The 27,910-nt window shown below is 39.7% G+C and overlaps 1 protein-coding gene across 1 annotated transcript in view; it reads left to right on the forward strand.

Moving 5' to 3' along the window:
* EXTL3 (exostosin like glycosyltransferase 3) overlaps nucleotides 1-27,910 on the forward strand; it is a 139,044-nt gene that overhangs the window by 10,924 nt on the left and 100,210 nt on the right. The window contains exon 2 of the mRNA XM_055346352.1: nucleotides 24,357-24,525. The gene's annotated coding sequence lies outside the window, so the exon portion shown is untranslated. The remainder of the gene's footprint in view (nucleotides 1-24,356; nucleotides 24,526-27,910) is intronic.

The following is a 27,910-nucleotide window of genomic DNA, read 5'->3' on the forward strand; positions in this document are numbered from 1 at the left end:
GCACAGTGCCTGCCAGCAACTCCCAGTTTATATCCAATCCTCTTAGCAAACAATGGAAAAATTTCTACCCAATTTCTTAATCTGGAATTCTAGGAATCATTTTTTGACTCCTCTTCCCCCACTGCTTAATCACCAAGTCCCATCCCAACTTCTAAATCTCTCTCCCTCCCTGCTGCTGGTATTTCAGTTCAGGTCATTACCACTTTTTGTCTAAAGATTCCTGCAACAGCCTCCCAGGGATTTTCTTGATTTTTTCTTCATATCACAGCCAAGGTTGTCTTTTTTTAAAAAAAGAATTTATTTATTTGTTTGTTTATGTACAGAGGATGAGTGAGGGGGAGAGGAAGAGAGAGAGAGATTGAGAGAGAGAGAATCTTAAGCAGGCTCCATGCTGAGTGCAGAGTCGGATGCGGGGCTTAATCTCACAACTAAGATCATGACCTGAGCCAAAATCAAGAGTTGGACACCTAACCAACTGAGCCACCCAGGCAACCCAACCAGAGACTAATCTTTTAGAAATGTCAATCTGATCCTATCACTTGCCTATATAAATCTTTGATGACCCCTGCTTTGGTAGGAAGTTAAAGGCAAAGCTGCCTGTTAGATTCTGTAAGCACTTGGGTGGTATGGCTCCTGCCTACTTCACTTTTCACTTCCTCCCTTATTCCAGGCAGTTCAGCCACAGATGCCAGATTAGCCACCTGTCTCCAGCTCTGCACCTTTTCACATAGTGCTTCCTCCTCCTGGACCATGTCCCTCTTGAGCCCCTCCTCATGACCCCTGCTTACTTTCAGGTCACATTAGGTATAACTGTACTGAGAAAAGCTTTCCATACTGAAGTATGTACATATTTCTTCCTGTTAGAACATTCTACTTTCCCATCTTAGCAATTATAATACTCTAATTGTATTACAATTGTAATTGTAAAATCATCCGTATCCCTCAGCAGACCATAAAGTCCCTGAAGGCAGATATTTCCCTTGTTTTGGGAAGTATCCACAGCATCAGAATAAGACACCCAATAAATATTTGTTTGAATTGTGAAACAAAATGGGGTATTGTTGTACTAGGAGATTTTCCAGTTTTCTTCTAGATTTTAGAATCTAGATTGATTCTGTAAACTACTGGAAAATCTAGAATGCAATGTCTACTGCCTTTTAAAAAATGTGCTTATTGGTACTCCTTAAAGAATAGTAGAGTTTCAGAACTGAAGAGAGTCCTAGTCATCACCTGGCACTATTTCACTTCATTTGGTATAGCTCAAAGGGACTAGAACTTGTACAAGCCCCAGACCCTTGGACTAGAACTCAGAGCTCATAACTTTCAGTCCAGAGTGGTTTCTTCTTCCATGGTATCATGATATCAGCACTTTTAACAGACTAGTGTAGTATGATTTTTATATTAATTCAGAGAACTCTTACTGCTTCTAGCTTCACATGTTTTACATTTTTAAATGTACTTACTGATCCTGTACATCTCCATAGATTCCAACAACTGTTTTCATCTCAGGATGAAAACTACTCCCTGGTCTGTAGAGGCCCAAGTATCTTCTGGAGTCCTGTTCTCCCAGGTAGGGTTGATCATGGGTGCCATTGGCTTTCAAATGCACTGTCCACAAAAAACTAGAAGTTACACACTGGATTCAGTTGCTTCACTGCTTTTGCCTCAGAAGAGTAATTACTGAGTAGATGCCATCTGGATTTGATCTGTGGAACACTCGTGTAAAGGAAGTAACAGACTTCTGTTTAATTTGTGTGAACTCTGTTCTCCATTGCCTCTCTGAGGCTTACTGACTGATGTCCATTACAAAATAGGAGCTTGAAAAGAGAATTGCTTCTATGAAAACCTAGTTGAGGTATGGAAAAGACTGAATAAAAATAACTTACTAAGAATAATTGTAATAGAATTGGATATGGGTAAGGGGTGCCTGGGTTGCTTAGTTGGCAGTGTCTGCCTTCATCTCAGGTCATGATTTCAGAGTCTGGGGATGGAGCCCCACATTGGGCTCCCTGATCAGCGGGGAGTCTGCTTCTCCCTTTCCTTCTCCCCCTTCCGCACTTCCCCCCTTCCTCCATGCCACATGTGCACACTCTCTCTCTCTTGCAAAGAAATATGTAGAATCTTTTAAAAATGAGATATGGGTGAGAAAACAAATATTAGGATTGTTAATTAAATATTATTTAATTTAAAATTTTAATTATTAACAAATTTTTTTAAACTTTAAGGAAACCAAAAATGGAGCCACTTAACCAAAGCATTATGATATTCCAGTTAATGGACCTATTCCAAAGAAAGCTCCTTGATGGTTCATTCAGAGATTGTGCATAAATATTCTTCAAGCATTAATTTAAAATGAAATGTGCAACATATCTTTTGATTATGATGCCCTGCTTCTCAAGGTCTAGAACTAGCCCAACATATTTCATTTCTTCTAAATCTTATTGTGGGGCCTCATGCAACGTTCTGCATATGCCTCTGATGATGGAATTTTATTTCACTATTAGTGGGGTCAGCTACTCTCTTTGTTTCTTTCTTTTTTTGACCGGCCATGCACTTTTATTATTCCTATTTGAGAAGTGACAGTATTACCAACTAGTCTTTCTTACTCTGGGTCAACATTATTGTGTTGTTTTCATCTTTACTCCCTTCTTTGTAACTTGCAGACACTGTTGCTTCCAAAAAAGGAGAGAGAGAAATGGAATATATAAGATGTTCGATCAACCAGTCTCTATCAGGAGCTTGGCATGTATTTGTACCTCTTGATACTAAAACAGAAACTAAAAATGAAGTGAAAGACAAGTTAAAATATATTTAAAACACATGTTCATGCTTAAATACAAAGATTCCAAATGCAACCCTTTGACCCAGCAAGTCTACTTCTGGAAATCTATCCTATGGAAATAATCAAACTCATGCAAAAAGATTTAGCTTTAACATGTTCAGCTCACCCTTGTTTATAATGGAGGAGAATTAGAAACAACTTGAATTTTGAGCCATGAGGACTTAACATATAAATACAAGGGGATTCCTCAGCTAAAAATAATATATTTACTTACATATAAAGATAGTTACATTTTATTAATTAGAAAAATGTAAGCTATAAAATGTATACAGTTTCATCCCATTTTTGTAGAAGAAAAATATGCAAAAATGACCAGAAGTTTATACAAACATTATATGGTGGTAGTGAAATTAATTTTTATCTGTTTTAAATTTTTCCACAATAGACTTCTATAAAGTTATTTTATATGACCTTTTTCTTGAGAAGTAACTGATTATAAATAAATATGGAAATATTTGAGGTCTTACGAAAAGGAAAGGGTTACTTTCTTGCCTTGATATTGTTTTTTCCTAGATGCAGTGGATTCAAAATCAAAAACTAGGTTAGTTGGAGTCTTGTGAAGAGAGAGCAGTGACTTGGGTTCTATTTCTAGTTTACTTATTAATTCTCCTTATAACCTCGGGACATTTATTTTCCAGCTTTTTGTCCAGTAACTCTCTCTGTAAAATGTGGAGAACTTCCTCATTACTACCCCAGCAGAGATATTGGAAGTATCATTGGCCTCCACTCCTGGACTGGAACATGGTCAATTTTTGCCAATAAGCCATAGATACACATAATAAACACTAAATTAAGAATAAACAATTTATTGTAAAATTCATAAGAATTCACCTGGCTACCCAAGGTAACTTATGCTAACTACTCTGAACATTGACTAAATTGTCAAACTAATTCTGAGCCATTATTGATTAATGAGTTCAACAAACATCTGAAAATTTACAGCCTGGATTCAAATCCTGGCTCTTCTTGGGGAAGCAATTAATTTCCCTGGGCCTCAGCTTCCTCACGTATAAAATGAACAGTATTGTTGTTATAAAGATTATAGGACATATAAAGATGTGTAATGCCTAGCACATCATAAGCTCTCAATAAATGTAACTATTCAGTGCCTAATATGTGCCAAATACTGAGATTCACATTCATTCATTCAACAAACATTTATTGTTTAGTATGGGCCAGAGTTATAGGTCCTTGGGTCACATCAGTGAACAAAAGAGACAAAACAAACTTTCTTGTTATCGTGGAGTTTACATTCTAGCAAATGCAATGATTTAATACATGGTAGTCCAACCCATGGTTATTGGGTAATAAGAATCTATATTATTACTATTAATTATTAATAAGTTATTTGCCAGCCACTGTATAAGAGATTTTCATATATAATCTTATTTTCTCATTAACCATGTGAGGGAGGAATTATTGTTATTTGATGGTGTGGAAACTGAGCATGAGAGATGTAATATAAATTAAGTCAGGAAATAAGCAGAGGACTTGGTATTGGAACACACTTAACTACCACAACTCCCTACCTTCTCTTGGTGAGTCATTCATTGGTGGCTGTTATTTTTGCTTATGGTTCTTTCTTCACAGTCTTGGCAACACTTTTTGATCTGCAGTAAGGAGCTCCAAGGGAACAAAATTTGAGTTTTCCTTATTTTGTATTAAAATACTTAATTATCTCTGCAGGAAATGCTTGGAGAGGGAATAAGTGACTCTCCTCCATGTGTAGAATAGTGTTCACAATTAGAGGGAGAATTGGAAATACAGCCTTGAGAGAGGTGCATGGATGGGGTCTGGGGGAGACTCCCAAGGGAATTCCCTTGATGCTGATCATCCTACCAGGAAGGAAACAAAAAGTTGATGTCTCTGGTTTGTATCTTATGGTGTTGCATCATCTACATTTCCTGGCTCCTTCAGCTCTAAATCTCTCTTGTCCTCTGCAATTGCCCAACTATCTGGAATGTTTATGTCCGCAAAGTCATGCTGGATAACTACTGCTAGAATTTCAAAAATTATTATTATGAAATATTTCAAGGACCTAGAGAAGTATAAAGAACATAATGTACTCACAACTGTTTGGTCAAGTCTTAATATTTTGCCTTTTTTTCCAGTTTCCTTTTTTAAATAAAAAATATGAGTGTAGCTGACACCTCCTGTGTACCTTTCCCCAGTTTCCCTCTCATCTCTTCCTCCCTTGCAGAGGTCTACTGTTCTGAATTATCATTATAGTGCATGCTTTTGTCCTGTCACTTGCTACATATAAATGCAAATGTGTGGATAAATACACATGATGCTCTGGAGCACATTTTTTTTAAAAGATTTTATTTATTTATTTGAGAGAGAGTGGGAGTACAAGCAGGGGGAATGGCAGAGGGAGAGGGAGAAGCAGAGGCAGACTCCCCGCTGAGCAGGGAGCCTGATGCAGGGCTCCATCCCAGGACCCTGAGATCATGACTTGACCAAAGGCAAATGCTTAACCCACTGAGCCACCCAGGTGCCCCTGAGGCACATTGTTGTAGCCGTGTCCTTGTCTGCATGGGTGGGAGTTTCTCTAGCAAGAGAAACTGTTTGTCTAGTGCTGCAATGCTCGGTCATAGTGAATGCACACTAATGGTCAAATTTCTCTCCACGATGGTTGCACCATTTGATGGTATGTGTGACAGCTTCTGCTTTTGCTCTGACTTTTAAAATGTTTTCTTTTCTTTTTTTTTTTTTGCCAATCTGATGCATGTGAAATGATCTCTCATAATGGTTTGTATTTTCCTTATAATGAGGCTAAACATTTTTTCATGTGGTTATTGGTCATTCATGTCTCCTCTTGAATTATTTGTTCATATTCTTTGCTTTTTTGTCTGTCATGTTGTTCTTTTTTATATTGGTCGAAGTAGTTCACTGTATATTCTGGTTACTGATCTTTTACAAGTCATACACTGTGCAGAGATCTCCAAATCTCTTGCTTGTCTTTTGCTTTGTTTATGGGGTATTTTGATATACAGACAAGTTTAATTTGAAGACAGTCAAGATTTTATAATCTTTATTATTTGTAGTTTCAAGTATTATTTAAAATTTTTTCTCTCCCACTCCAAAATCATATGTGTATTTTTCTTCCTAAAATTTTTTTCAAGTTTTGATATTCACATTAATCATGTAATCCATGTAGAGTTTATTCTGTGATTGGTATCCACTAGGGATCCATTTTTCTTTTTCTTCCATACAGAAAATCAATTGGTCCAGCACCTTTATTATAAAGTCTATTCTTTCTCCACTAATCTGTTATGTTTGTCTGAAACCTAGTTTCCATACAGTGGAGTTTGTTTGGGAGCTTCTTCAGTTGATTGATCTAGTTGCCTATTCCTGCACTAATAGAACACTCTATAAATACAGTAACTTTTTGTACATCTTGATATCTCACAGGGAGAGGGGGCCTGGTTGTTTTTACTTTGTTCAAAATTATTTTTTTGTTATTCTTAGTTCTTTATTCTTCCACTGAGTCTTAGGATCAGCTTCTGTTGTACCAGAGTGATACACGTGTTACAATCAGTGAACCTATTCTGATGCCTCATTATCTTTCAGTTTATAGTTTTATATCAGGGTCATGAGTTTTGATAAATGTATAATGACATATATCCACCATCATAGTAGCATCAGAATAAATTCACTGCCCTGAAATCTTCTTTATCTCACCTATTTATCTCTTTCACTTCTACCTCTCCCTTTGCCCATTTTAAAAATTAATTAATTAATCGATTAATTAATCTTGATTTTATTTATTTATTCATGAGAGACACAGAGAGAGGCAGAGACACAGGCAGAGGAAGAAGCAGGTTCCTTGCAGGGAGCCCGATGTGGGACTCGATCCTGGGACTGCAGGATCACACCCTGAGATGAAGGCAGAAGCTGAACCGCTGAGCCACCCAAGCATCCCCTTGTAATAAGTTTTAAAATCAAGTGGCATGAATTTTCCAAATTTATTCTTTTTCAAGGTTATTTTGGCTATTCTGGGTTTCTTGAAATTCTGTATGAATTTTTAGCATGGGTTTTCCGTTTCAAGAAAAAGGTCCTTGGGATTTTGATAGAGACTACATTGAATTTAAATGTTGCTTTGGGTAGTATTATCATCTTAACAACATTAAATCTTCTAATCTATGAACATGGAGTGTTTTTCTATTTATTTAGAACTTTCTTTCAAGAATGTTTTACATTTTTTTTTCACAGATTACTTACGTTGGTTGTTTGCCGGTAATTGCTAGGAAAAAATAGCAAATCTCTATAATACAACAGAAGAGGTTTTTTTCCTGAGATGTTAAGTCTTATAAATGTTACCTAACATGATAGAAAGCAATGTAGTATTACTTTTAGTACCAGAATTGATTTCCCTAGTAATGATGATTTTTTTAGGATTCTTGAATTAGGAAAAAGAGATAGAAACTTCTCTGGTTTACAAATTCTCAGGAGATTTTGTTGACCTCATTATCCTCAGTAGATCACAAGAGATTCATTTCCTCTCTGTTGAATTTGACTAAAACAAAACAAAACAAAATTTAAGGAAGATTTTCTTGTTAAATCCATGTTCAGTAATGCAAAACCTTCCTTAATTCCATTATCTATCATCATATTCCTGCTGTAATCTATATCATATCATAATGTAGGACAAAATATTCCAAGTGTTTGATCTGAAGCTCTATCTTCTGTCTCATATCCCAAGTTAGTTGTAATCCTAAACATTTACACTTATTGGCACATGCCACAAACCTCTCCTACCCCATCCTTAAGTTCATAATATGCTGTGAAAATTACTTAAGTTACTCAAATTTTACTAGAATATTCAGGGAATTAGCATTCTCAAGCTTTTCAGTCTCCTTAAATACAGAGTCTGGCTATATCCAGTCCCAAGAAAGAGTGACTTCTTTTCCCTTCAGATAACTTTTTCATCAAACCAGTGCTTAACCAGGAGAACCAAGAGCTACTATTTAGTCAGACCTTTTAGGCTTAGAGGAAAAAAATGGCAGATTTTTGTTTGTGAGCCCCAGGAACATGGGAGAAGGGGAGCTGATTTAGTCTCTGGCCCTCTGCATTCCCCCTTGCATTTGCTTATTGACCTTCATAAGGTCAGCACGAGTCTTCTAATGTCAGAAGCAAATATTAAATATTTCCTTAATATTCTGGGCAATTTAAAATCCATTATCTGTTTTAATCTTTACAATTAATCTACAAGACAAATATTATTTTGCCAATATTATAAGAGAATCAACCTCAGATGAATTGAGTAACTGGTGATGGTCATGCAGAGAGTCAGTGACAGGGCTGGGATCAAACCAGAGCTATCTGGTTTCAAAACCCATGCTCTTGTCATTTTCCTAGTCTTGGCTTCATTAATCTTAAACTTTGGGACTAAAAATCATTTATTCAGGGTTGCCTGGGTGGTCCAGTGGTTAAGTGCCTGTCTTCAGCCCAGGGCGTGATCCTGGAGACCCAGGATCAAGTCCCATGTCAGGCTCCCGGCATGGAGCCTGCTTCTCTTGCTGCCTGTGTCTCTGCCTCTCTCTCTCTCTGTGTGTCTCTCATGAATAAATAAATAAAATCTTTAAAAAAACAATTTATTCCTCATGAGTATTTTGTCAAACAAGAGCCTAGGCATCCTATTTCTCTTTTTGGTATTTATAGAATGATTCAACCTGGTTATATTGTCCTGACCTAGGACAGTCATAGATTAAGGGAAAGGGACTAAAGGGAGGGTTGCTATTGACATAGAAACAATAGGAGTTAGATGTGATCTAGTAGGTGGGAAGGAGCAGGTGGTGTCAAGATGAGTCAGAATACAGGCTCATTGAGAACCATTCTTCCTTTTTATATAATCTATTCATTTCAGAAAAGCACCTGCCATTAAAAATGCTTTTCTCTGAGGCATCCTAGACCCTTATTATTTATAATTTACCATCTGTGAGCAATCAGAAGTCCATGACACATAGCAGTTTGGATTGGGCTAAGGTGGAATGATCTTAAATTGTATGTGCTGTGAGGCTGGTGTATGGGAGGGAGGTTCTTTGTTTCTGAGAGTGCCCAGGCAAAAGTCCAGCCTTCTTATCTCACTGCAGCTTTGCTGCATAAAAAATAAAAAAGGACTCACATAAAAGTTGAAATGTCTTTTACATTTTTGAGTTTTAGAATATTTTATACTGGAGTGTAGTAGCCCTCTGTTTTTTTTTTTTCTGTTGTTGTTATTGTTGTTTATTTATTTTGGTCTGTCTAGCATCCTCTGAGTACTGAGATCAGGTATTCTTCACTCCAATCATGTGATTCTAAAAGGAACTGCCATGATCTTACAGCTCATTGGTCCAGGGTGGATACCTGACCATTGCTGGTCAATCAAAGATTCTTTTCGGGATATTTGAACTTGAAACCAGAAAAATTTGAGCAAGTCCTTGCCAGTGGTGATACTTGACCAAACTTTCAGTGGCCATATTTTTATTATGTGGAGCAGGCAATGAAAATGGCTTGCATGGAGAAGCATAAGTGAGAGATGGACAGAGTCTTGGTGGTGTGTATGTCCCTAAGTCCTGTTCTTGTAGTTGCCTACTGAACCTCTTTCTTTTAAATTTTTTTGTCTAGCCATTCCTTGAATTCTATCCTCCAAATACACCACCTTTTCTGTCATTTGAGTGCCTATCATTTATAATCAAAAGACTAATAAAGGGGAAAGTCTTATGTGATAGTATAATTCTCACATCTGGAATTCAGGAAGTCTTTTTTTTATGAATTTTTATTTATTTATGATAGTCACAGAGAGAGAGAGGCAGAGACACAGGCAGAGGGAGAAGCAGGTTCCATGCAGCGGGAGCCCGACGTGGGACTCGATCCCAGGTCTTCAGGATCATGCCCTGGGCCAAAGGCAGGCGCCAAACTGCTGCGCCACCCAGGGATCCCGAATTCAGGAAGTCTTTAGACTAGATCCTTTGCAAACATCAAGGTCCATTCTATATTTTTTTCAAGTATTGAGGGGCTCAATTTTCCATCTAATTCTATTTTTTACTAAGATTTTAAATTTATTTATTTGAGGGGGGGGAGAGAGAGAGAGAGAGAGAGAGAGAGAGAGAGAGAGAAAACACACAAGCAGTGTGGGAGGAGCAGAGGGAGAAGAAGAAGCAGACTCCCTGCTAAGCCGGAAACCCAATGTCAGGCTCGATTCCAGGACCTGAGATCATGAAGGCAGATGTGTAACTGACTGAGCCACTCAGGCACCCCATACTGACTTTCCTTTAAATAAAACTTGTTTTTTATTTTATTTTATTTTATTTTTATTTTTTAAAGGTTTTATTTATTTATTTGAGAGTGAGTGAGAGCCAGAGAGATCACAGAGGGAGAAGCAGACTCGCTGCTGAACAGAGAGCCTGATGTAGGGCTTGATCCCAGGACCCTGAGATCATGACCTGAACCAAAGGCAGATGCTTAACCTACTGAGCCACCCAGGCACCCCTAAAACTTGTTTGTTAAATGGTGAAAAACATTGTTAGCCTCAGCTCTGCCCAAACCTACTTAGATAATTTGAATATTAGCTCACTAAAGGAGCTGGGAGAGAAACTGGCCAACTTTCAAAATATATTTGTTAAAGTTCTGAGATGAATAGGACCATCATCATCATTTGGGTTCAAAGTGCTAGATACCGCGTTTCCGACCCAGTGAGAGGAAGACAGAGGAGGCCCTGACTGTGGCCTGGAGAGTTAGGACAAATGCAGGCATCCATTAAATGACTGCCCTTTCCTGCCCTGGAACCATGGACAGTTCCACACTGCCCAGCCTAACTAGGCAAGTCACACCAACTTACAGTCAGGTGACGTCTTCAGCATTATAGGAAAATTTTTAAAAATATAATATTCTTATTTTTACTATTTCCAGCTGTAAATTTCTTTTTAAAATTTTATTATTTATTATTTTTTTAAAAGTGGGCTCTATGCCCAACATGGGGCTTGAACTTATAACCCCAAGATTAAGAGTCACATGCTTTACTGACTGAATCAGCCAGGTGCCCCTACAGCTGTGAAATTCTTATGCTGCCCATCTGACCTGCTTTTCTTTATCTTTCAAAGTTCCTGAACTATATAAGAATAGTGGTTTGGTTTTTAATATATACATCTTTCACATGGTGTGCAATAGTGTTTGTTTTCTAAGGGTAATCTATACTCATTTAAAAATAAAATTGGAAAGCACATCAAAGCATAAAAACCAGAAAAAAAAAATCTCCCATGATTACACAACCCAAAGCCAGCAGCTTTCACATTTGGGCAGATTTCTCTGGTATCTTTGGGGAGTGTTTTCTAAGCTTGACTTGGCAGCCAGCCAGGCATCTGTCCCTGACTCTTTGACCTCCTGCACTTTACTCTTCCCTTAATAGAAATTTACTTAATCGACTCTGCCCTCCCCCCTTCTGCCCTCCCACAGTAGAAATTAAAGCCAGCTGCTTGAGGATTCTGGTAACTGGTGAGGATGGCTGGGCATGAACATCTTGGCAACAAGGCAGGCAGGGAGGGCTGGGATCCAGGCTCTGGTGAAGGAGAGGCACCAGGAGGGGAAGAATTTCAGCTGGGCAGTGGCTCAGAAGCCTTCAGACATGATGGCACAGCAGAAACAGCCCAATAGTGCACTGCAAAAACTATGTGCTCTCGGTCTCTTTCATTTTCCCTACCGCCCACAGACCTGGCCAAAGCTGAAGTCCATGCCCGAAACAGGGCAAGGAGGAGTCTCACGAAAACCAGCTTCATCCTCATTCTCCTGGGCTTCCTTGGAGAGTGTTTTTACATTATTCTCTTCTTAATTGTTTTGAATGGAAAAACCTACCACATATAGGTTCCAAAGATATCTATGCATTTTATGCAGCAAAAGTCTCCCTCTTTCCCTTCCCCATCACCCTCTTTTCACCCTCTCGCAACTCACTGCTGGTCTCGGCTTTTAGTTTTTGTGTGTATTCATCTAGAGTTCACTATGAATATTAAAGTAAATACAAATATATTCTACATTCTTGTTTTTCCCACATAAACAAAAGGGTGCATCATATACACATTTTCTGCCACTTGCTGTGTCCCCCCCCCCCTTAATAGGTTTTGGAGACTTTAAAAAATATCTGTTCATTGAAAGCTTCCTTGTACATGTTTATACCTTCAGAATATTCCATTGTATATATATATATATAGCATGATTTATTTAGCCAGTCCTCTATTCAAGGGTATTTCAGTCCTTTCCAATCTTTTGTTATTTTGAATAATGCTGCAGTGAGTAACTTTGTATATATGTTATTTCTTAATATGTTGGAAAGGATACATTCCCAGAAGTTTAATTACTGGGTCAAAGGAGGAACTTAGTTGTAATTTTGATCTATGTGCCCAAATTCCTTCCACAGGGGATTGTACTAATTTATACTTCCACTGGGAAAGTATGAGAGTAGTTGTTTCTCTTATATGTTGCTTTGAATTGTTCTTCAGTTATTTTAACTTGGATGTTGTCCTCCTGGTTAGATGGCAAGTGTATTGAGAGCAAGGGCCAAGCATTCGCCGCTTTTGAATCATCTGCTTTTATAAAATAATATCATATGGCACCGTAGGAGCACAATAAATTTATTTGCAGTGTGATTTGGAAAAAGAATCCAGTTAGATCTTCACGATAAAAGATTTGTGTACTTGGTGAGAGTTCAACTGAACTGACTTCTACCCCCAAAGTAATTATGAGGCCTTGTTTCATGGAGTTCTAGAATGAATCCTGAGATGAGGTGGCGTGACCCAGGCTTACAGTGGGACCGCGTGTATGCTGGCTTCTCTCCTGGAACCCAGGGTCATTTTACCAGGTTCAATCCGGTGGCGCTTCAGCATCCACAAGTCTAATTGCCTGCTTGTCCTGTCATCTTTTTTCTCTCACATGTGCTGGTGCCTGCCCCACAGTAAGCAGGAGAACAAAGAGCTGCTTTTAAACTTTTTATGTCTACTGCATATGTAAACATTACATCATTGTAATCTAGCTATCCTGTATTCTAGTAGCAAAAATATACTGATTGTTCCTTTGTTCTCTCAGTTTCTACTATGTTGGCTTTACCCAAATGTATGATCCCGTGTTGGCGTCCGGGGGTCTTCAGACAATAGCAGAACAAGCAGTCCTTTACACATCAGAAATTTTGTATCATGCCTTTTTTCCCCTGAATTTGCAGTTCCATTCTACTTCCTAGATAGATTTTTCTCATGTGTATTTTTTAAGCTTGAAAATCTTTCAGTGGTCACCCTATTGTACTGCAATAAATAAATGTATATATAAATTTATATTAATATTTTTATTTCTTGACCGTAGCTCCTATGACCATGGAATAATCTCTTCTGATGGAGTTGTCATTATAATTATTAGTAACATAGTTGGTCAAAACAGCAATACATATTTCAAATTAGTAAGCAATTACTAAATATAAAATTCTATTTTCGTGGAAATACATCCTTTCATGAGAGAGACAGCCTTTTTACCACAACGAGGTTACATATCTGGTTTAATTATTACTCACTGCTCGAGTGGGTCAGAGTTCAGTATCAAATGTGTTTCTGAGTGGAAACACAGAGGAATCTTGTTCAGATGAAAAGAAGAATGGAAAAAAGTGTTATAGCACTCTCAGTTAATTCTTTGAGCTCATTTGAGCCAAAAAATCCTATATTGACCTATTGTCAAAAATCATTTTGAATGGTCTGTAAGTTTGCGACTCTATTAGGCCTTTTCTTCAGTTTTGTTGAACACAAAGCATCAGAAACCCCCTGACTTGTAGAAGTATGGGCTATTCAGTCCTTACAGCTGCTTGTTCCCTTAGCATCAACACGGATATTCCTAATCCTCTTTCTTTTTTTTTTTATAATAAAAAAAGATTTTATCCATTTATTTGACAGAGAGATAGAGATTGAGACTGAGAGAGCATGAGTAGGGGGAGTGATAGGTAGAGGCAAAGGGAGAAGCAGGCTTCCCAGGAGCCTGATGTGGGGCTCAACGTGGGCTCGATCCCAGTACCCTGGGATCATGACCTGAACCAGAGGCAGATGCTTAACCAACTGACCCACCCAAGTGCCCCCCACCCCATCCTCTTTCTGTTTGGTGCCCAGGGAAGTGAGCCATGGTAAGATTAGCACAGGTGAGAGGTGTTCTTGTCTCTCATCCTTTATAAAGTGGATAAAGGACTGTTGGAGAAAGGAAGAATCTGCTTGGGCAGCACAGGTAAGAGCTCAGGCAGGGAATTTGTTGGATTTATGTCGAGGATCTGGTAACTGATTCCTTAAGCTGTTGGTGTCTCTTACCCTGTAGAAAGTGTTTGCATACCCCCACTTGAAGACCAGTACTTGTTGAAACCCCTCATTTCTTTCACTTTACAAGGTCTCCTTTAAACCTTCCCTCAGTGGAACAGGTTTCAGGTAGAGGTTGTGGTTATCTCTTTTTTTTTTTCTGCTTCGTAGCAGGGCTGAGGAAACTGCTGGTCCAAGCTGGTCACAGGACTGCAGACACTTGATCTCTAGATTCCATCTAAGCTTAAAAATGCAGACTCCAGAATTTGGCTGCTCTAGCGGATAGGAGTTATAAAGAGGCCCTTGGGAAAAGAAGAAGAAAATAAATGAGAAAATATTGCTGTCATCTTATCCTTTCAAAATACAAGTGGGGCCTGACCCGGTGTTAGCTCCGTCTTCTATCTTAGCACTGTCAACAAAGCAAATGTGCCTACTTGTCCATTTAAGTGGATTCTCAAAGCCGATACACAGTGGAACGTAAAATTACATTTTATAGCATCTCTATACTTATTTAAACCATGGCTATTTTCAGAAGGGTGAGTTTGATGTTTAAAATCATGATAGATACATACCTAAAACTAATGTAATGTTATATGTCAATTATATCTCAATAAAAATAATAAAATAAAAATTATGATAGATGTTCTGTTGAGCGAGGGAAAAACTCCTCACCATGAAGCTAAAAAACAGTTTGGTGAAATTTAGTAGAAATATAGTTGCTGGGAGAGGTGGGGAAGGAAGAAAAAGTCAATCCTATAACTCTGTTATGAATTTATGAATATGGACTTTTTAAAAGGATGTTTATAAAAGAGGCAGAAGCACAATAAGTAAGCTGATGAGGCTTTAATACTAAAATATGAATCTTGGGATGCCTGGGTGGCTTAGTGGTTTGGTGCATGCCTTCGGCCCAGGGCAGGATCCTGGGGTCTCAGGATTGAGTCCCACATTGGCCTCCCTGCAGGGAGCCTGCTTCTCTCCCTCTGCCTATGTCTCTGTCTCTGTCTCTCTCTCTCTCTGTGTGTCTCTCATGAATAAATAAATAGAATCTTTTAAAAAATAAAATAAAATATAAATGTTTATTTTGTAGAAGGAGCTATTCACTTCAGATATTCAACATCTCTATCTGTGACAGTGACCACTGATAAAAATGCACTTGACAAACACTTGATTACAGAATGAGCAGAGAGAAATGAAATGGTATTTGGCTGAGTGTCAATCTGTTTGGGCTTCTATTAAGAGAACACGAGAGACTGGGTGGCTTATGGACAACAAGCACTTATTTCTCACATTTCTGGAGGCCGGGGAGGCCAAAGTCAAGGCAATGGCAGATTCACTGTCTGGTGAGAGTCAGCTTCCTCACTGATGCTGTAACCTCACAGCAGCAGGGCATTAGGGATCTTTCTCAGCTCTTTTTATAAGGGCACTAGTCCCACTCATGGAGGATTACACCCTGTCAAAGGTCTCACCTCCTAATACCGGCCCACTGGGGATGAGGTTTCAATATATGAATTTGGTGGAACAGAAACATTCAGTCTATAGCAGTGTGCTTAGGTGGTTCAAACAACAGAAATTGTCTCACAATTCTGGAGGCTGGAAGTCTGAGATCAAGATGCTAGCATAGTTAGGTTCTTCTAAGAGTTCTCTTCCAGGCTAGCAGGTGCCACCTTCTCGTTGTATGTTTACAGGGCCACTCTCAGTGTGTGTGTTTGTGGAGAGAGAGACTGAAATCTTTCTCTCCTTATAAGGCCACCAGTCCTATCGGATGAGGACACCACTTTTTAAAAAAAATTTTTGTTTATTATTTATTTTGAGAGAGAGAGGGAGGGTGGTGGGATCACCACCTGAGCTGAAGGCAGATGCTCAACCACTGAGCCACCAGGTGTCCCTCAATGGGCCCAACTGAAGACTTGAGTCTATCTTCAGTTCAGAGAGGTCTTCTCTAATATCTTTGATGACTTCCTTCCCTTCCTTGTTTCTTTTCCTCCATTTGGAATTCCTTTTGAAGGAATATTGGGCTACCTGAATTTGTCATCCACAAGCCTTATCTTTTCTCTCTTATTTCCATATTTTGATCTATTTACTCTTTATTCCGAAAGTTCTCCTTTACATCCAATCACAAATTTAGTCTTTGCCTGTGCACATTCTAATAAATACAATCCTTCTATTGGATTTCCTGCCCCTGTAATTACACTTTAATTGCCAAGTGTTCTTTTTGTTCTTTTTTTAGACCCGTTTTCCATGGTTAGCTGGAGGGCAAAAGCTAAATTTGTTTAGGTGGGGAACACTGGAGGTTCCCACTTCCCCTGTGGCTCAGAATGCTGCTTGTTAACAAATTACTCTGATGATTGTCTGTGGGGCACTTCTGTACTTTCTGTTGCCACCCAGTTTAAAGATTCTATGGAATTTCTTTTTCAAGACCTATGTTCCCGTGAGGTGTTTAAACTGCGGTGTCCTTAGCTCCTTCTTTGTTAACCCTTTCTAATGCTCTCTATGCCCTCTAGGAGTTCTCAGGATTCTGGTCTTCTGATGGTCACCTTTCTTATTTTTGTATTTCTGCTATTACTTCACTCTTTCTCAAAATATCTTTCCAGCATTTCAGTGGGATTTTTGGATGGGAGAGGAGAGGGATCTTGTACCCAGTTTACCAGTTTAAACTGGAAGGCTCCTTTCTTCCTTAAAATTATAGGCTGGTCCTCACCACCTCCCCCTGCAACTCTTTGGCTTATCTTCTTACCATACAGGACGTTTCCTACAGTCAGGTTTTCTGGACAAGCCTCTGGGCAGGCTGGACTTTGAAGCTCCCTGTAATGGTAGGTTTGTTGAGTCATCACCAGGCACTCTATAACTGCAAGGATGAGAGAATATGATTGTACTCATAGCTCTTCCAGGATTTGCCTATGCTCTGTCAAAGGAAATTTTTTTTTAAATTTTTATTTATTTATGATAGAGAGAGAGAGAGAGAGAGGCAGAGACACAGGCAGAGGGAGAAGCAGGCTCCATGCACCGGGAGCCCGACGTGGGATTCGATCCCGGGTCTCCAGGATCGCGCCCTGGGCCAAAGGCAGGCACTAAACCGCTGCGCCACCCAGGGATCCCTCAAAGGAAATTTTTATCAGACAAATTAAATAGACAAAGAAGACTTTATTCAAGAATAATGCATTAGAGGTCAAGACTTGGGATAGGGGTGAGAGAACTCAATTCTGAATACACAGGAGTAGTTAGGGGTTGGTAGCCAGTAGGCCAGATGGAAAATTACTAAGAGTAACTTGGGTAGATCCCAAGGGTTGGGGGATCCTTGCTAAACTGGCCTAGCAGGATTGTGCTGAACTGGTTGCCGGCTGAGGTTGGTAGACCCAGGACACAGCCTGGTCAAAAAGAGAGCTCAGAAGAGCTGGACCAAAGTTTGATCAAAAAGGGATCCTTTGGGGTGCCTGGCTGGCTCAGTCAGTAGAATACATGACTCTTGATCTTAGGGTCATGAATTCAAGCCCCAAGTTGGGTGGAGAGCTTACTTAAAAAAAGGGGTGGGGGAGATACTTGTCAGCCCCTTCCTCATTCTGTGTACAGGTACTAGGAATATTTCTGTTCAGTACAATCCCTTCTTGTCCTCCTGACCAAGTGGCTATCATTGTAATTGGATGAATAGCCTAGACCTAATGTGATATCTCATTCTTATTTACATAAATTTGATTGGTGACATTTCCTCAAAGATAAGTCATTCCTAGCACTTTGGAAGGCAGAAATGAATTGTGGTTAAGAGAAAATGCTTTGGAATTGGAAGCATTTGGGGTCAGATCTTTGCTACTTATTGGTTATATGACTTTGGGCAGGTCATGTAAAAATACCTTCTTCTTAGAGTTAACTATTAATGTAATTATCACTGCTCATTAAATGGAAGCTACCACTAATACTAGGTTTTTGTTTGTTTGTTTGTTTTTTCAAAAAGGGAGTGGGGACGGGTAGAGAGAGAGGAAGAGAGAATCTTAGGCAGGCTCTACACCCAGTGTGGAGCCCAAAGCGAGGCATGATGTCATGACCCAAGCCAAAATCAGGAGTTGGATGCTTAGTTGACTGAGCCACCCAGGTGCCTCTAATATTAGTCTTATTTTGACCCAGACTCACATATGGGTCTCCTCAAACTAGCCTCAACAGTATTCCCTGTATCATGACTAGTATACAAATTTCTCTAGCCCTGGCAGATTGAGGAATATCCACTAGTTACCAGTAACCTCTAAAGTAGCTCTTTTTGCTTTGGTAGAAGCAGAATTGCTGAGTCCCTCAATGGTAGCTCTCTTCATCTGAATGGTATTTAGGGTACCTTCACCTTGTACTATGCTAGCTATAAGGAAAGTGTCCTAACTTTATTCCAATGGTGTTGTACATCAAGACCATTGGAGCACTCTTTTTTATTGGATAATTACTGAAGTGGTTACCTATGTTAGTACTTAGAGTGGAGTGTTAATGTTATACAGCTTATCTGCTCTTTCATGCCTATCAAATGCTTCTCTTCAACTTATCATCTCCTGGGAGATGCTGGTCCTCTTTTTAATTAACTGATATGTCCTCCATAGCTTCTTTACTTTCAAAAGTACAACTAAAAGCTTTCAGAAGTTTGAGAAGGTGTGTGTGTGTGTGTGAGCATGCATACAAAAATGGAACAGGATCCTTGCAAATTATGGAGACTGCAAATATTATTTATGCTATTGATATTTCTAACTTCTCTAGTCTCAGATAATAACAGAAAAGTCAACACTACCTAGGTTATTACAGTGGGTATCTTAAATGAGTGTATGTTCCCCTTTCGGCAAGTCTCAACCTTGATGTCACTTCCAGGGCTGACAACACAAGGCTGAAATCACCAATAAGTCACTGAATCAGAATCACCTCTGCTGAAATGTCAAGTTATAGACATCCTTTATTTTTTTTTTAAGATTTTATTTATTTATTTATTTATTTGACAGAGAAAGAGAGCATAAGCAGAGGGAGAGGGAGAAGCAGACTCCCTGCTAAGCAGGGAGCCCAATGTTGGGCTTGATCCCAGGACCCCAGGATCATGACCCAAGCCAAAGGTAGTCACTTTACCTACTGAGCCACCCAGGCATCCTACCCATGCCCTTTAAAGGGACTTTAGTAGAGGTTACTAGAAATGGTGATTTTTAGTGAAGGAGAAATTAAAGCAGAAAACAGGTGATTTAGAAAGAAATTTTTGTCCAGTGCCGTATTAGGATTCTTCAGAAAAATAGGATCAATGGGATGTGAATATACATCTGTGTAATCTCTCTATATATAAAGAGATGTATTATAAGGCATGGGCTCATGCAATTATGGAGGCTGAGAAGTCCTAAGATCTTCAGGTAGCAAGCCAGAGACCCAGGAGAGCTGATGGTGTAAGTTCTAGTCCAAAGCCATCAGGCCTGAGACCCAAAAAGAGCCTCTGTTTTAGTTTGAATCTGATGGCAGGAAAAGGATCCATGTCCTAGCTCAAGGTAGTCAGGAAGGAAGAGTTCACTCTTACCCATTTTGTTCTGTTCAGGCCTTCAGCTGAGGCTTCCCCACACTGGGGAGGGCAGGCTGCTTTACTGGGTCTACTGATTCAAAGGCTAATTTCCTCCAAAAAGACCCTGGTGGACATACCCAGAACCATGTTCAAATAGCTGGGCCCCATTACCACTCCCCCCGCCCTCCCGGGGCAAGTCAAGTTGACACATAAAATTAACCATCACAAATGCCTCCTCCTCTGTACTATTTTGGCATTTTGGATAGTCCCTTCTACTTTCAGAAACATAAAGGACAAATGTGTGACAGCAAATCCTTAATTCTTTTCCTGGGATCACCATAATACCTGCTTTCAATGTTAATTGGACCCTTTCTTTAAACTCACCTGATGTTAACACAAACGTGAATTACTAAACTAGGATAATAGAAGTAGCTACTAAAATTCTTCTTTTCTCTGGCAGCACTCTGAGAAGGAGGAAGAATGGGAGTTTCTGGGAGTGATTTCTTTACAGCCTTTGCTGTGGTTGTTTTTCAGAGGATAGTAGAATTTTGAGTGTTGGGACCTATGTTCCTCTTGCTTTTCCACCACTTAGCTTTTACATACCAGCCAATGTTTTCCTCCCTTAAGTAGCATGGAATAGGGAGAGGCTGTATAAATGTATAATTGCAGCGATTATTTGCTTTTCTTATATGTTTTTCTTGAAGCACATCGAATTAGTCTTTATTGGTGGTAAAGATTGTCAGGTACAGCAATTATACCCTTGACTTTACTGGTTCTCAGAGTGTAGTCCCTGGAACAGCAGTATCAGCATCACCTGGGAATTTTTCAGAACTAGAAACTCTTTGGTCTCGTCCCAACCTACTGAGTCAGAAACTCTAGGGATGGGACCCAGAAGTTTGCATTTTAAGACAAATTTAACAAGCCTTCTGGGTGATTCTGATGCATGACCAAATTTGAGTGAGAACTGCTGATGTAGTATGTTTGCAATTAATGCTTATTGGTGGTGTGCCTATCCTGAGACTGACCAAAAAGTTAGAAAGGCAACCATGACCATTAGTGTGGTATATAAACCATAATTCTAAGGAATTCCTAAACATCCTTTCTCGGAGCATATACTTTCATCACTGTATGGTAAATATAAGCCTTGCTCAGTTATATGTCCTTTTATATGTTTTTATTGGTCATCAGTGTGATGAAGGGAGGATCACCCACAAATGGAATTTGTCATACTTCCATGTCCTTTAGTGATGAAACCATCCAAGGGCACCTGGATGTCTCAGTCGGTTAAGCGTCTGCCTTCTGAGGCTCAGGTCATGATCCCGGGGTCCTGGAATTGAGCCCCGAGTTGGGGCTCCCTGCTCAGCGGGGAGCCTGTTTCTCCCTCTGCTTGCTACTCCCCCTGCTTGTGCTCTCTTGCTATCTCTGTCTCTTACTCTCTAAAATAAAGAACTAAAATATTTATTTATATTTATTTATTTTTATTCTTTATTTTTTAAAAGATTTTATTATTTGTGAGAGACACAAAGAAAGAGGCAGAGACATAGGCAGAGTGTCTCAACCAGTGAGCCACTCAGACATCCTAATAAATAAAATCTTAAAGTAAGAAAAGAAACATAAGTTACACTTCTTGTGGCCCACATGGTGCAAAATGGATGAGGGAGAAGAGATGCAAGCAGGTGATCTTGCCATTGTGATTGTGCCTTGTAGCATTGTCTTACCTCTCTATCAGCTGACAGAGCTTCTGAAGATTGGGTTAAAGAAGCTCATGAAATGGGAGTAGTGATGGAACACACTGGTTGTGACTGTTAGCAACCAGAGGTCTTACTGTTTCCTCAGATCTGTTTGAAAGAAAAGCTGTTGTGGGGCTCCTGTTTACTGGCATGGGGTCTGCCATGGAGAAATCATGCGGAGGGTTATTTTCACATTTTTCCTGCTCAGACTTATGTAGAAGGAGGGAGATTTACTCAAGACAGACAAATGTGTCTTATTGGCAGTAATGTCAACAATATGATATTGGTGATAGTCTTTAAAAATAAATTCGATAATCCTTCCTTGCAGATCCAAAGACTGCATATATTACCAAAGGCTCAATTAGATTACCACAAGACTTATTTAGGTGTCACTTTATGTAACTCTCTAAGCTTATCCCTCTTGGAGCATGGAGTACACTATTAAAATTATTGGCTTACTTGTTAGCTTCTTTATTGGATGATAAATTGTTAGAGGGCAGAGGGTTTTTGTCTTGCTCATTGTAACCACGATGCTCCTTGCATGATATACGTTCAGTGGACTTTTGTTGCATGAATGAATTAACATAAGGAGAATTTTTTAAAAGACCCCCAATGTCAGAGCCTGAGCTTGGTGCAGGCTGTACAAAGGCACATAAGTCAGACTTCTGGCCATCAAAGTGATCTAGTCTTATGGAGGAGATAAACATTTTAGTAAGTGCTCTATGGTGTAAGGAAGACTTCACAGAGGATTTGACCACTGACTGGGGTTTTAGGGGATGAATAGAACTTTGCCAGGAAGACCAGCTGAGATGGGAAGGTATAGAGGAGGAAGGGCATGTTGGAATCAGGTACCAGTAGGTACCAAGACACAAACAGGTGAAGCATCATGGGCCGTTCCAAGAACAGGAGATAATTTGATATTACTGATATACTTGTGTGTTGAGGAAGGGGAGGATGGATGGGAAATACATTTGGAGGCGAGGCCAAGTTAGAAGTTATCATGTAAGGGATGATGGCAGGAAAAAGATCCATGTCCCAGCTCAAGGTAGTCAGGAAGGAAGGGTTCACTCTAACCCATTTTGTTCTGTTCAGGCCTTCAGCTGAGGTTCCCCCACGTTGGGGTGGGCTGGGGTGGGTGAGAGGAAACAGGATGCTGAAGAGTTCAAGGTGGGAGGCAGTGCTACCCTACAACACAGTGTGTTAAAATAGAGGCAGAGTGGGTATAGGGGAAGATACTGGGTTTGTTTTAGACATACCAAGTTTAGAAACCTGTGCAACATTTTGGTAGAAAGGCCCAGAAAGTGACTGGACCTTCTGGGGGCTCCAAGATGAGGCCAGGGATGGAGGAATTCTCAAATTTATGCACACCTATGCTCAAACAATGAAATCAATCTTTGGGTGGCTGAGATCACGTAGAGAAGGGATCCAGCTCAAGAAAAGAAGAGGCCAGGACAGAGCCTTGGGGAATTTAAAGGGACAGAGGAAGGTGTTCCAAAATGGTGAGGAAGCAGAGACATGGCCCACAGGTGGCAGGCACTTTTCAAAATTGAGTGTGCCTTGAATCACCTGGAGAGCATGTTAAAGCACAAAATCTTGGATCTCCACCCACGGAGATTGTGATTCAGTAGGTCTGGGTGGGCCGGAGGATTGCATCTCAAACGTACTCCCGTGCACTGCCGATGCTGCTGGTCCCAAGCCACACTACGGGTGGCTCTAGAATATATAATGAGGTAGCAAAGAGTGGTCACTGGAGGGTAGTTTGAGGCTTCTGGGGATGTAAGAACCTTGGGGATGTTTATAGATTGAGGTAAAGGAGACAGGGAGAAGTTGGAAAGTGTGGACAGAAAGGCAGTGATTGGGATCCCTGGGTGGCACAATGGTTTAGTGCCTGCCTTTGGCCCAGGGCACGATCCTGGAGACCCAGGATCAAGTCCCACGTCGGGCTCCTGGTGCATGGAGCCTGCTTCTCCCTCTGCCTGTGTCTCTGCCTCTCTCTCTCTCTCATTCTGTGTGACTATCATAAATAAATTAAAAAAAAAATTAAAAAAAAAAAAAAAAAAAAAAAAAGAAAGGCAGTGATTTGTGGATGAGATTGAGGAATGGACCCAAAAGAAGATGGAAGGACCAGAGATGGTCCCAGTAAACATCTTAATGGGCTTTTGTGTCCACTTTAAAAACCAAAGCCCCTTCAAGTAAGCTGACTTTCTTGTGGTTTCTCCTTCCTCTGTTTTGTTTTTATCACTTACCTCCTCGAGCTGCTGTTCCCTCTTACCTTCTGGCTCTCCCACCATGCCTAGGAGCCATCATCTCTTTTGTCAGAATTCTCCCCATGCTGTCACTTCCGTGTACAGATACGTAGAGATGACTTGCTACAGATGAATGATCAGTAATGACTTTCACCAACACAGGGCACTTCAAGGATAAAAGAAAATTTCAAAAAAAATGTTTGATCATTATTGCTAAAATTGTGTTTCTACCATCTTCTTGCTAGAATTGCTGTCAGGCTGCTTGACAGCTCCCCTGGGATTATCACTCCCTGGTATTGCAATCATAGTGAAGCACAAAGACACAGCTCGCTCTCTCTTCTACTAATGAAAGCCTGCTTCCTTATAGCCTCAGAGCCCTTAGACAAACCAGAAAAGCTTCAAAAATCACTTTGTATGATTAAAAAACACAACCACCACCACCTACCACAATGATAGCTATGAGCAGTTATATGCCTGTGTGTGCGTCACATTGTCTGAGTTCAAGACAAAAAAATTTATTGAGGGCTTGTCATAGAATAAGCCACCACTGAGATTCAAAGATTAGTAAAATATTGTTGGGATTCTGAGAGAGCCCCTTCATGTCCCTTTGTTTTTCAAGTCCTGGACCAGAAGGATAGAGTTAGAAGAAATCAACTGGGACTGAAATATCATCTTTCTGGCTGCAAAAGCACATTTGGACAATGTTGCTTGGACCCGAGACCAAAGCTGGCTTCTTATTTCTTCTTCCAGGAATTGAACTTTCCCCCTGGACATAGGCAAGGTTACTGGAAACTGCTTTACCCGCCACTGCATGGGGAGAGAACACATGGCCTGTGGTGCAGACCTCTCTGAAAGAGAAACACAAAAGGAGCTTGGGTAGTCAGTGTATAATGACCCTGTATATGGCCTCATCCATTATGTAAGTAATTTGTTTCTTCCTTGAGTAAGTAAGGGAAGTGGGCAGAAAGAAGGATAGAAGCTATCTTCTTAGTGTATGGAAAAAGACTGTTGCCTATATTCTTGATCAAAGCAAGCATGGGGAGATGAGAGGGGCATGGTTTTGCCTACACTCTTCAATAGTTTGATCTTCTAACCATGGGTTTTTATAATTAGCCCTATGGCCAACTGCGGATGGGGCTGCCCTCTTGTTACACGTGTTGCAAGTGATGACAGATATATGGGAGGTTGTATTCCAGGCATCAAGAGCAATTTGGCTCCCCTTTCATGGGACCTCTCACTCATACATATAGCTGCTTAGGACCAGAGGGCTACTGAGCTTTGCCAGCAGAAGTCTCCATAAAGGGACAGAACAGTACATTGTAAATCAACTCCAGTACTTTCCTATGCTCTGTTCTCATTCTCATTTCAGGAATGTCCAGCCGTGTTTTGCCACGAGCCCAAATTGTAGTGTCAAAGTACTCTACGAACACCATGCCAGCAAATAAAATTGCCCTGAATTAGAGTATTTCTCCCATTATTAAATTTCAAAAGGTAATTTAAGTTCCTGCCGCAAGAAGCTCTCAATCTAATAAGACAAATGCTTAAATAATTACAACCCAATCCAAGCATTTTAGAGTAAAAATTAACACATCTATAGTAGCTTAAAGGAGGCAGCATTAATTCTATCTGGGAGGGTGGGGAAAGATTTTACATAAGCAATAGTTTTTTTAAAACATTATTTTGAAAAAAATTCAAACTTACAGAAAATTTGCAAGAGCGATAAACATTAACTCAGATTCACCAGTTGTTTACATTTTGCTGTACTCTTTTGCTAGATTCACATGTTTTAGTTATTATTTTGAATTTTTCTGAAACAAAGTTGCAGACATTACCATCATTTGCTCCTAAATACCTCAGGATATCTCTCTTCTTTAAAAAAAATTTTATTTACTCATGAGAGACACAGAGAAAGAGGCAGAGACACAGAGGCAGAGACACATGCAGGAAGGAAGCCTGATGTGGGACTCGATCCCAGGACTCCAAGATCATGCCCTGAGCTGAAGGCAGATGCTTAACTGCTGAGCTGCCCAGGCATCCCTCAGGATATCTCTCTTTTTTTTTTTTTTAAACTTTATTTATTTATTTATTTATTTGAGACACACAGAGAGAAGCAGAGACACAGGCAGAGGGAGAAGCAGGCTCCATGCAGGGAGCCCGATGTGGGATTCGATCCTGGGTCTCCAGGATCACGACCTGAGCCGAAGGCAGAAGCTCAACCACTGAGCCACCCAGGTGCCCCTCAGGATATATCTCTTAAGAACAAGGACATTCTCTTACATACTCATACAGTGCAATTTTTAAATTCAGGGAATTTAATATTACTATAATACTATTATATAATGAAGAATCCATTTTCAAATTTCACCACTTGTTTCTATAATGTGTTTTATAGTATTTTTTTTTCCTAATTTAACATCCAGCCCAGGGTTACACATTGCATTTAATTGTCATGTTTCTTTAGTCTCCTTTGATCTTGAACATTTCCTCAGCCTACCCCCCCATTTCCCTCCTTCACTCTCAGCTTCCTCTTTTTTTTCACGACATTGACATTTTTAGAATCTAGGCCAGTTGTTTGATGAAATGTTCCTCAACTTGGGTTTGTTTGATTGTTACCACATGGTTAGATTGCCTAATCCTTTCTTCCTTTTTTCTTTTGAAATAATTTCAAACTTACATATGAACCAGAATTATATAGAGTTCTGCAACTTTTTTGTAAGTTCCAAATGATTCTTACCCAGATTCACCAATTTTTAACATTGTGTTACATCCACACTTATTCTTTCTCCCTCTCTCTGTCTCCCTTTATGTGTGTTTGATGTGTGTGTGTGTTTATTGTGTATGTGTATACAGAACAGTTTTGTTTTTTAAAGTAAGCCCTATGGGGCTGATGATCCTGAGATCAAGAGTCACATGCTCCACCGACTGAGCCAACCACCCACTCCTAGATAATTGTATGTTTTTTTTTTTTAATATGAACCAGTAAAGAATAGGTGTTACCCTTTTAATGACAGTTTATTTTAAATCAAAATTTTTATATTTAAAGTATATAACATGATGTTATATGTATATTCATAGTGAAATGGTTTATGCAGTCAGGGCTAATTAGCAAATCCACTTCTTCACCCAAAAATAGTTACCTTTTTTTAAAAAAATTATTTATTCATGAGAGAGGCAGAGACACAGGCAGAGGGAGAAGCAGGTTCCATGCAGGGAACCTGACGTGGGACTCGATCCCTGGTCTCCAGGATCACTTCCTGGGCTGAAGGTGGCGCTAAACCGCTGAGCCACCCAGGTTGCCCCAATAGTTACCTTTTTTTTGTTGTTGTAAGAGCACCTGAAATCTAACCTCTTAGCAAAATTCCACTATTCAATACGGTATTATAAACTATGGTCATTATGCTGTACATTAGATCTGTAAACTTATTGATCCTATATAACTGCAACTTTCTACCCTTGACCAACATCTTCCCATTTCCCCCACCTCCAACACCCCTGGCAACCACCATTCTACTCTCGGTTTCTATGTATTCAACTTGTTTAGATTCTACATATAAGTGAGGTTATGCAGTCTTTTTCTTTCTGCATCTGGTTATTTCACTCAGCTTAATGTCCTTCAGGTTCATCCAAGTTGTCACAAATGGTAGGATTTCTTTCTTTTTTAAGGCAGAATAATATTTTATTATTTATATGTGTATGCATGCACATAGACACATATATAATACAATTGTTCACTTATGTATATCACTATTTTTTAATGGATTTGTCCATCGATAGATAATTAAGTTTTTTCCCTATCTTGGCCATTGTGAACAATGCTGCAGTGAACATGGGAGTGCAGGTATCTCTTTGAGATACTGATTTCATTTTTTTTTTTTTGGATATATACCCAGACCAGGGATTGCTGGACCATATGGTAGTTCTGTTTTTTAATTAAATTAAATTTCTTTACAGTAGGCTCCATAGCCAGCATGGAGCCCAGTACAGGGCTTGAACTCACAACCCTGAGATCAAGACCTGAACTGAGAGCAAGAGTTGGATATTTAACCAACTGAGCTACCCAGATTCCCCAGTAGTTCTGTTTTTTTTTTTTTTTAGATTTTATTTATTTATTTATTCATGAGAGAGAGAGAGACAGAGAGAGAGAGAGACAGAGACACAGGCAGAGGGAGAAGCAGGTTCCACGCACGGAGCCTGATGTGGGACTCGATCCCTGGACTCCAGGATTACGCCCTGGGCCAAAAGGCACAGTAGATCTGTTTTTAAGGAATAGTTCTTTTGGGGAGGGGAGGTGGCAATCTCCTTAC

Source organism: Nyctereutes procyonoides, unplaced genomic scaffold, assembly GCF_905146905.1.
Source record: "Nyctereutes procyonoides isolate TBG_1078 unplaced genomic scaffold, NYPRO_anot_genome, whole genome shotgun sequence".
Lineage (NCBI taxonomy): Eukaryota > Metazoa > Chordata > Mammalia > Carnivora > Canidae > Nyctereutes > Nyctereutes procyonoides.